An 11,892-nucleotide genomic window follows, 5' to 3' on the forward strand; every position below is an offset into this window, starting at 1 on the left:
GGAGTGTAAATTAGTTAAACCATTGTAGAAAGTAGTGTGGCAATTCCTCAAAGAACTTAAAACAACTAACATTCAACCCAGCAATCTCACTACAGGGTATATACCCAAAGGAATGTAAATCATTCTCCCGTAAACACACATGCTGACATATCTTCATTGCAGCACTGTTCGCAATAGCAAAAACATGGAGTCAACCTCAATGCCCATCAATGGACTGGGACTGGCTAAGGGAAATGTGGTACATCTACATAATGGAATGCTATGTGGCCATAAAAAAGAATGAGATCATGTCCTTTGCAGGAACATGGATGGAGCTGGAGGCCATTGTCTTTAGCAAACTAATGCGGGAACAGAAAACCAAATACCACATGTTCTTACTTATAAGTGGGAACAAAATAATGAGAACCAATGGGCACAATAGAGAGAACAACAGGCACTGGGGATAACCAGAGCGGGGAGGGGGAGAGAGGGGAAGGGGTTTCTAACTATCAGGTTCTATGCTACACTCAATACCTGGGTGACAGGGTGAATCATACCCCAAACCCCAGCATGTTACAATACGCCCATGTAACAAACCTGCACATGTACTCCCAAATCTAAAATAAAAGTTAAAATTATATCTAGGGAGGAGAGTGGGAGGAGGGAGAGGATTAGGAACAATAACTATCAGGTACTATGTTTAGTACCTGGGTGATGAAATGGTCTGTATGTGAGACCCCTGTGACATGAGTTTGCCTTTGTTAACCTGCACATGTGCCCCAAACCTAAAAAAAAAAAAATTAAGAATTTTAACCCAAATAAATCATAGACTTAAATGTAAAATGTAAAGTACTAAGACTTTTAGGAGAAAAAGGAGGGGAAAATCTTCAGGGGGATATGAAGAGAGGTTGATTGATGGGTCCAAATATACAGTTTGATAGAAAAAAATAAGATCTGTCTGATAGATCAGTATGTGACCATAGTTTACAATCATCAGTTGTGTATTTCAGAATAGCTAGAAGAGAATAATTGAAATGTTTCTACAATAAAAGAAAGATTTAAGGTGATGAATATAGCGATTACACTGATATGATTTTTACAAATTATATGAATATTACGTTACTGAATGTACCCTGAAAATTAAAAAAAAATAAAATGTATGATTAACAATTTTGAGCAAAAAATAAAATATAGATGAATGAAAACAAAAACACAAGGTACCAAAATTTACGGGACACAACAAATTCAGTGAAGCGATGCTAAGGAGGAAATTTATAGCTATAAACACATTTAAAAAACAAGAAAGATCTCAAATCCACAGTCTAACTTTACACCTTATGGGATTAGAGAAAGAAAAATAAACTAAACCCAAAACTAGTGGAAGGAGGGAAATAATAAAGATTAGAGCAGATAATCAAAATGGATATTAGATAAGCAGAATAGAAAAATGATAGAGAAAATCAACAAAACCAAAAGTTGGTTCTTTGAAAAGATCAGCAAAATTGACAAACCTTTAGCTAGATGGACTAAGAAAGACAGAAGACTCAAATTCCTAAAATCAGAAATGAAAGTAGGGACATTACTACCAATTCCACAGAAATAAAGATTATAAGAGAGTACCATGGGCATTTGTACACCAACAAATTGGATAACGTAGATAAAATGGACAGATTTCTAGAAACACAAAATCTACCAAGACTAAACCACAAAGAAATAGAAAATGAGACTGAGACAGTAATTTTAAATTTCCCAACAAAGAAAAACCCTGAACTGGATGGCTTCACTGGCAAATTCTACCAAACATTTAACAGCAATACTTCTCAAACTTTTCAAAAAGAAACTGAAGAAGGAACACTCCCTAACTCATTCTGTGAGACCAACATTACCCTGATACCAAAGACAGACAAAGACACTACAAGGAAAGAAAACCACAGATCAATATCCTTTATGAATATTAATGCAAAAAGCTTCAAAAGATCCTAGAAAAATTAATTCAGCAGCATATTAAAAGGATTCTATACCATGACCAAGTGGGATATATTCCTAGAGTACAAGGATGGTTCAATATACAAAATCAGTCAGTGTGATACACACTAACAGAATGAAGGAGAAACCCCACATGGTCATTTAAATCATCTAGAATGATCATTATGCAGAAAAAAGCGTTTGACAAAATTGAACATCCTTTCGTCCTAAAAACAATAAACCAGAAATAAAGGAAACTACGTCAACATAATAAAAGCTATATGTGAAAACCCACATCAAACATCATTCTCAATAGTAAAAGACTGAAGTTTTTCATGTAACATAAGGAAGTAGGCAAGGATGCCTACTTTCACTACTTTTATTCATCATACTACTGGAAGTCTTAGAGCAATTAGGCAAGAAAAAGAAATTAAAGTCATCTACTTGGAAAGGAAGAGGTAAAATTATCTGTTCACAGATGATAGTGGTCTTATACATAGAAAACTCTGAAGATTCCACTGAGAATCTGTTAGAACTAATAAGCAAGTTCAGCAACTTAGCAGGATACAATACACAAAAATTAATTGCATTTCTGTATACTAGCAATGAATCCAAAAAGGGAATTACAAAAACAGTTCCATTTACAATAGCAGCAGAAAGGATAAAATGCTTAGGAATTGACTGAAGAGATGAAAGACTTGTAGTACAATGAAAACTATAAAACATTTCTGAAAGAAATTAGAGAAGATATAAATAAATGGAAAGGCATTCTATGATCATGGATCAGAAGATAATATTAAGATGTCAATACCCAAAGCAATGTACAGATTTAATGCAATCCCTATCAAAATCCCAATGACATTTTTCACACAAATAGAAAAACCCATCCTAAAATTAGAATTTCAGGGGACCTCAAATAGCCAAAACAATCTTGAAAAAGAAGAGCAAAGCTGGAGGACTCACATTTCCTCACTTCAAAACTTACTACAAAGCTATAGTAAACAAAGCATTGTGATACTGGCATTAAAAAAGACATATAGGCCAGGTGTGGTGACTCACTTCTGTAATCCCAGCACTTCGGGAGGCTGAAGCAGAAGGATTACTTGAGCCAACCAGCCCAGGCACTATAGTGAGACCCCCATCTCTATAAAAAGAAAAATACACAAACATATAGACTAATGGAGTAGAATAGAGAATACAGCATTAAACCCTTGCATATATGGTCAACTGGTTTTCAACAAGAATGCCAAGACCACTGAATGGGGAAAAGATAATCTTTTCAACAAATGGTACTGGGAAAACTGGCCACATGCAAAGGAATGAAGTTGGACACTGACTTATACTAAAATTAACTCAAAATGGATCTTTGACCAAAATATAAGACATAAGCTATAAAACTCTTAGAAGAAAACATAGGGCAGAAGATTCATGACATTGGATTTGCCAGTGATTTCTTGGATATAACACCTAAAACACAGGCAGCAAAAGAAAAATAGACAAATTGGATTTCATGAACATTTTTAAAGTTTGTGCACTAAAAGACACTGTCAGTAAAATGGCAACCCACAAAATGAGAGAAAATGTTTGCAACTCATATATCTGATAAAGGAATTGATATCCAGAATAGATAGAGAACTAAAACTCAACAACCAGCAAAAAACCCATTTCAACAATGGGCAAAGGACTTGAATAGACATTTCTCCAAAGAAGGTATATAAATGGCCAATAAGCACATGAAAAGATACTCAACATCATTAATCACTATGGAAATGCAAATTAAAACTACAGTGAAGTACCTACTCACACCCATTAGAATGGCTACTGTCCAAAAAAAACAAAATAGCAAGGGTTGATGAGGGTGTGGAGAAACTGGAACCCTTGTGCACTGTTGGTGGAAATGTGAAATGGTGCAGCTGCTATGGAAAATGATATGGTGATTCCTCAAAAACTTAAATATAGATTTACCACAAAATTGAGAGCAGTGTCTCAAGTAGATATTTGTATACCCATGTTCATAGCAGCATTATTCACAGTAGCCAAAAGGTGGAAGCAACCCAACTGTCCATCAGTGGATGAATGGATAAGCAAAATTTGATATACTCGTACAGTGGAATGTTAGCCTTAAAAAGGAAGGAATTCTGACACCGTCTACAACATATGAACCTTGAGGACATTGTGCTACATGAAATAAACCAGTCATAAAAAGACAAATGGTGTATGATTCTACTTATGTGAAGTACAAGGAGTAGTCAGATTCATAGAGACAGAAAATAGAACAGTGGTTGCCAGGGGCTGGAGGGAGGGAAAGGGGGCATTAGTGTTTAATGGGTACAGAGTTTGAGTTGTGCAAGATGAAAAGAGTTCTGAAGACTGATGGTGGTGATAGTTGCACAACAATGTTAATGTACTTAATACCACTGAACTGTACACTTAAAAATGGTTAAGGGGCTGGGTGCAGTGGCTTATGCCTATAATCCCAGCACTTTGGGAGGCTGAGGCAGGAGGATCACTTGAGCTTAGGAGTTCAAGATCAGCATGGGCAACATGGCAAGACCCTGTCTCTTAAAAAAAAAAAAAAATTTAATTAGCCAAGCTAATTAGCTAGGCATGATCACACCACTGCACTCTAACCTAGGCAACAGAGTAAGACTCTGTCTTTAAAAAAAGAAAAAAATAATTAGGTTAGGAAAAATATATTAGTGATTACTAATTAGTATTTACTTGTTTATAGGTAATTTCATTTTTTATAAAATCAGCATTTTTAAAAAAGTTCTTGCTTAGTAGAGGTTAAACATTCTGGTTTACTTGGTATTTTACTATGGAACAAATATGAGATTTCTCTTTTATCTCAATAGTAATTAATTGGACTCACCATTGAAAACAAAGGCTCTGAATTTTTAAATGTCTGTGATTATAAAATTAAGCTAAGAATTAAAATGATTTGTGTGACAACTTCAGGCAGTAATGATCCTTTAAAAATCCAATAAAGTATTCTCATTTAGAGAGTAATTTAGAACTTTATTTCTGACCTAAAGTATGGTTAGACAAGGTAACCATGTGTTTCCACATTGATCAGGAAGGTATTCTATTCTGTTTGCCTTATGGTTTAATTTATAGTCAAATTTCATGCTGTCTAGTGATCTCATTGTGATGACATTCAGATTAAGTACACATTAGATAATAAAAGACTCATCTTTCCCTCCTGGGGGTAATAGGATAATGGGGGACATAAGACATGTAGAGATAAATTATTATACAAATAGGCTGTGATTGGTCCAAAAAGGAATACTGAATAAGTATTACAGCCAATCACAGGACATACATTAGGGAGCTCAGAAAGATTTTCAAGTAAATCTAGCTCTTGGCTTACTTCCAGTTTTCGTAGTTTTTGCTTGATGTGGGAACAGATCATTCAAAGTTGTTTAATGGGAATCCTCATTGCTACATTCATTTTTCTCTAGACTATTGGAATAACTTCCTAAGGATCTTTCTACCGCCAGTTTCTCTTCCCTGCAACCTAGATTCTACATTCCTTCTATATTCCCAACTTTACCAAAGGCTTTGATCACATCATTCCTCTTAATAGCTCATGCATTATTTAGAGGAGATCCCAGTTGGTAGCCTGCAAATACAGGCATTTATTAAATTTCATGGAGCTTGATAAATAAGAAAATACTAATAGACACATTTTTAGGAATTTTTGGAAGATAGAAAGCAGATGAGCTCAGAACTGTGGAGAAACAGGCCGGCCAGAATGCCTGCTATCACCTCTACAATGTATTTGTCCTGGAGAGTCCAGCCAATGTATAATAAGAAACAGAAATGGGACATGTAAATATTGGAAAGGCAGAGATACACTTGCACTACTTAAGATTGTCACTAAGAAAATCAAATGGAATTTTATTAGTCAAAAGTGTTTGATTGCCAACAAAAGAAACCAGCTCTATCTAATGTAAATAGAAAATAAATTATAAGGATATGAAGTCTCTTGTCATATTTACAGAATATTGGAGGACATGGTTGAGAAAATGTCCTGATGGGTATGAGCTGAGAAGAGAGACTCTCACTTTACTGTAGATGGTTTTGTGCAGAGTGTTTTACCCTAAGAAATAGATCCATATACTTATTTAAATTGTTTTAAAGAAAAATACAGGGACTGCTGATCCTGAAAAAGTTAAGGAGCATAAAAAATAATTCTGAAAGGCTGGGTGCGGTGGCTCACACCTGTAATCCCAGCACTTTGGGAGGCTGAGGCGGGCAGATCATGAGGTCAGGAGATCGAGACCATCCGGGCGAACACAGTGAAACCCCGTCTCTACTAAAAATACAAAAAACACTAGCTGGGCATGGTGGTGGGTGCCTGTAGTCCCAGCTACTTGGGAGGCTGAGGCAGGAGAATGGCGTGAATCCGGGGGGCAGAGCTTGCAGTGAGCCGAGATCGCACCACTGCACTCCAGCCTGGGCAACAGAGCAAGACTCCGTCTCAAAAAAAAAAAAAAAATCTGAAAATTTGTATCTGATTACCTTCACCTGACAGTTGCACTGATAGTTGCATTGATTTGATTAAAATTCAGAAACACAAGTTGGTGTCTCTTGTACATAAGCACCAAAACTTAAAAAAAATGCTTTTGTTGATTTTATTTTCAGTTTTGTGTTTCACATATTCAAGAATAAAGACATTCTCTACAATTTTTTTTTTTTCTCTAAAGAAATGCTTACAAACAGTAGCCAGCAACTTACACTTTCTTTTTTTTAAAGCTATTTTTTAATTTTAATTTTGACATAATTTCAGACCCAAAGAAAATGTGCAGGAATAGGGCCAGGCAGACTGGCTCTCACCTATAATCCCAGCTACTCAAGAGGCTGAGACAGGAGAATCACTTGAGCCCGGGAGGCGAAGGTTGCAGTGAGCTGAGATTGCACCACTGTCCATCAGCCTGGGCAACAGAGCTAGAAGCTGGGAAAAAAAAAAAAAAAAAACTTGAAAATTAGCCACACCTGTAGTTCTTTCGATTCCTGAGGCCAAGTAGGAGGATTGCTTGAGCCCAGGAGTTCAAAGTTACAGTGAGCTATTGATGGCAGCAGCAGCCCCATCTGGAGCAGTCACTGCTAAGATGCTGGCTGCAGCAGGAGAGACGTGGCCGGGGCTGCATGCTCTACAGAGGTGGTGTGGGCTGGGAACAGGCAGGAGCCCTGCCTCCTACTGAATTGGTAGGGTGGGAGCCACATGCTCCCTGGCGCAGCTGCAGCTGCCCAGCCACCCACTCTGGACTGGGACGTCTCTGAGCTTTCAGGGGCCTGGGAACCCCCGCCCCTGCCAGCCCAGAAGTACCTGCTCCCGCTCCCTGACCTCTCCCCACTCCCAGTGCCCGCTCAGGTGCAGAGCAAAGTTGTGGCAGAGCCTGGGCGCTGTCACAACCTGACCAGGGTGGTGCTGACACACCAGCCCCCTGCTGTCTCTGTCCCCTCCAGACTTTGGGTGCTGATGAGCATGGGAGGGAGGCATGGTGAGGGTGGCTGAGGGCAGCTTGGCCCAAGCCTGCAGGTGCCCCTCAGCACAAAGAGCCTGGGCACCATGGATGGCATGTTGATGGCGGAAGGCAGGTTTCTGGGCAGAAAGGGCCAGGGCCCTGATGAAACCCCACCTTCAAGCCAGGAACAGCCTGAAGTGTGGGGACTGGGCTGCCAGTTCCAGGTGAAGTCCATGGCCCAGAGTGAAGACTTCATTGATGACGGTTTGGCCAATTGGATGGTGCTTTTTCCAGGCCCACCGGGAAAAACCTTTCTGAGCACATAAAAACCCTGAACTCAGCCAGACTCATGCCAACATTGGGACTACCAGCTGCAGGAAGGAGTTACCCACTTCAGGTCTCCTCAATGTTGAGACAGCCTGCCTGTGAAAAGGAGCTACCCACTGTGCGTCTCTTCTCTGCTGAGAGCTGGACACTCATGGGGATGACCTGCCTGCAGATCTCCTGAGAGCTGTTCTATCACTCAGTGAAGCTCCTCTCTGACTTGCTCATCCTCCAGTTGGCCACATACCTCATTCTTCCTGGACATGGGACAAGAACTTGTGAACACCTAATGATGGGACTTAAAGAGCTGTAACACAAACAGAGCTGAAACATGCCCCCTACTCACTACATTACAAGTGACAAGGAGAGAAAAGCTGCAGCCCTTCGGGGAGGCCAGACCTAGGGGCTCCCCAAGCCAGGGCTGTGACACCCTCTTTGGGGCCCTGTGGTTCCTGGTGTCTCCAAGCTTCCAGGAACCACCACGTTCCTCAGTTCCCACAGTGGTACACCTGGTCATCTGCAGCCTTGCATGGAGCCAACGCCTGTGCTGGTGCATGGGTTTGCCTGCCCCACTGCAGTCAGCACACCTGGCTGTGCACAGTGGCTGGACCCTGCGTTCACTCACACACCCCTTGCCACTCTGTGCCTGGCTGGCCCTTGGCAGACGTGGGATCTGGGCCAGTAGTGTGAGCTAAGTGCAGCCTGCCAGGCCAAGCGGGCAGAATGAGCCCAGTGGGCCTGAGCCAAACTCAGGCAAGGACACTACCAACCACAGAGGTTTCCAGCTGGAAAAGCGACACCCCAAGGATCCCGTGACACTATGATTGTGCTGTTGTACTCCAGCCTGGGCAACAGAGCAAGTCCCTGTCTCTAAAATAAAAAAGGTAGAGGCTAAAATTTAAAAAAGAAAGAAAATTTGCAGAAATAATATAAAGAAGTCCCATGTAACTTCCACCCAAATTCCTCAAATGTTAACTTTGTACTACATTTGCTTTATCATTATATATATATTTAAATATTGAAATTATATATGTATATTTATACACATTTTTTCTCTGACCCATTTGAGTAAGTTGCAGCCACAATGTCCCTTTACCCTTGAATACCTAGGTTGTACATTTTTTAAATATAAAAACATTATCTTGGAAAATAATAAAAATTAAAAAGTTAACACTTATGACAATACTGTTAGCTAACCCCGAGATGTTATTCAAATGTCACTCATTTTCTGAGCGCTGCCCTTTATTAGGAAAAGAAAATCCCAAATCATGAGCCACATTTGGTTGTCAAATCTCTTTAGTCTTTTTTAATCTGGAACAGTTCCTCAGTGTGTTCTTGTCTTTCATTACTTTGATGAATACAAGCCAATTATTTTGTAGAATGTCTTACCATTTGTTTATCTGATGTTTCCTCATAATTACAGTCAGAGTTTTTCACAGGCCTACCCCAGAAATGATGTTGTGGTGTTTTCAGTGGATTATGTAGGAGGCATGGGATGGTTATGTAACCCATTACTAATGATACTAATTTCTTCCAGGAAGTTATGATTTTTTTTCCTTTAATTAGCTTCTGTTAAGGAGATATTTAGGGCTATATAAATATCCTTTTACTCCTTAGATTTTTACTACCTCACTTGCTCTAATATTCATTGATGATTCTTGCTTGAATCACATATTACTCTGCTGGTTGCCACATATTGATTTCTTCATTTCATCATCTCTTCATATGGGGACTATATGAAGTGCCTATGTTCCCATCTTTCCTATTATTCCCTTACTTTCTGGTTCACTAAGTTGTTCCAGGTTCATCTATACTGTTCCTGCTCCAAAGTTTGATTCAGGAGTTTTGCCAGGAAGCTCTGACTCTTTCTAGTAGGGATTGGTTTATAGACACCAACATCTCAGTGCTACATGTGCTCAGTTACTACTAATCCTCTCAGTGGCCAGAGCCAGGAAACATGTATCTTTATATCTGTATATGTTAAAAACCATGGCCGGGCGCGGTGGCTCACGCCTGTAATCCCAACACTTTGGGAGGCCAAGGTGAGTGGATTACGAGGTCAGGAGTTCAAGACCAGTTTGGCCAATATGGTAAAGCCCCGTCTCTACTAATAATACAAAAATTAGCCAGGCATGGTGGTGCCCACCTGTAGTCCCAGCTACTCAGGAGGCTGAGGCAGAAGAATCACTCCAACCTGGGAGGCGGAGGTTGCAGTGAGCTGAGATCATGCCACTGCACTCCAGCCTGGGTGACACAGTGAGACTCCGTCTCAAAAAATAATAGTTAAAAAAACAAAAACCATGTTGAGAGTCTTTGTTTTTACTTCAGTTTTTAGAAACAAAACACAAATATTGTTAAGCTAGACCAGTTGATTTTTATACATTAAATGTAAGAATTCCAAAAATCATGAATCTATAAGATCATATTTGAATCTATGTTGCAAAACATTTGGGCCCCAAACCAAACATAGTGTGTCATTTGATAATTCATATGTCAATAAATCGTGCTTTCTCTTACATGATTTAAAGTAAGTTGAACAATATGTATTACTTAATAAGTGTGGAAAAGTTGGAAAATTATAATGCCATATCCAATAGTAGTGATATAAATTAAGATATATTTACCTGCTTAATCACATGCCATGCAGAAGTGACAAAATGTTTACTAGTATTCTTAAAGAGGGTATAGGAAGGATTATTAATTGCTATGCAAAGTCAGTGAATTTAAAAAAACAAAAAACAAAAACATTGAACGCTTTTACCTAGAGGATAAACTTACAATTCCCTTTCTCAGTGTGTAAGACCCTTCATGGTCTGACCCCACTTTACCCGTAGTCCCTCTCCAGTCTCTTATGCCCTTCTCTCCCTCTAAGCATCCTGTCATCTGGGCATATTGGCTCATCTCGTAGATCTTTGTGCACTATTATGATTGACATGCCATTCTCTCTCACCTACCTGGAAAGATCTGATACATCTTTTGGGTTCCAGATCACATACTACCTGTTCTACAGAATCTTCCAGGAAGAATTTCTTCTATTCTAATTACTTATCTCTATATTCCTTATTAAATGTGTCTTCCTTTAAAACAAGGACTTTATCTTCCTTTTAATTCCAACACAACACAATGTCAGGCATTCAGGATAAATGTTTAATAGATGCATAGTGATTTGTCATTTTCAGTATTCTAAACTTGATAATTTTTTAAATGCTTTAGATCACAACATCTAAAACATATAAAGTGACTATTAAGGAACCTAGTGCTCCCTTCAGCAGTACATATACTAAAAATGGAATGAGGCCAGGTATGGTGGCTCATGCCTTTAATGCTAGCACTTTGGGATGCCAATGCGGGAAGATCACTTGAGTCCAGGAGTTCAAGACCAGTTTGGGCAACATAGCAAGACCTCATCTCTACAAATAATAATTTTTAAAAATTAGGTGGGCATGGTAGCACATGCTTATAGTCCCAGCTACTAGAGAGGCTAAGGCTAGAGGATCACTTGAGCCCAGGAGGTCGAGACTGTGGTGAGCCATGATCACACCAATCTATTCCAGCCTGGGCAACATAGTTAGACCCCATCTCAAAAAATTGGAACAATACAGAGAAGATTAGCATAGCCAATTAAAAAAATTTTTTTAAGAAAAAATGGCCAGGCATGGTGGCTCATGCCTATAATCCTAGCATTTTGGCGGGCCGAGGCAGGAGAATCACTTGAGCACAGAAGTTTGGGGCCAGCCTGGGCACCAAAGTGAGACCTAGTCTGTACAAAAAAATAATAAGAAGAAAGGGAACCTCTGGTTTTCCTGGAGTTTTATCTTGCATAGTAATGCCTAGGGCCCACTCCCCACCACTTTGTTTTGGAATCTGAAATGTTCCCCTCAGCCCAGAGTCACTACCATTCTGTCCCTGCCCCCTCACCACCCACTCCTGCAGCAGCTCGTCAGCCTCCCAGGACTCCATCCAGGTCACTCATTTCTCTGGACTTCCCTTGGGTAGCCAGTGACCCTGAGCACTAACAAGCACCCTTGTGTCATGATTATAGCACCAAGTGAGAGACGGTTTCTACAGAGGTGGTGCTGCTCTCTAGAAGGCCACACAGGCTTTCAGCTGTTTGCTGAAAGCTATCTTCTAATCCTTAAAGATTTTTTTTTTT

The sequence above is a fragment of the Mandrillus leucophaeus genome, unplaced genomic scaffold (genome assembly GCF_000951045.1).
Source record: "Mandrillus leucophaeus isolate KB7577 unplaced genomic scaffold, Mleu.le_1.0 Scaffold829, whole genome shotgun sequence".
NCBI classification, from domain to species: Eukaryota; Metazoa; Chordata; class Mammalia; order Primates; family Cercopithecidae; genus Mandrillus; species Mandrillus leucophaeus.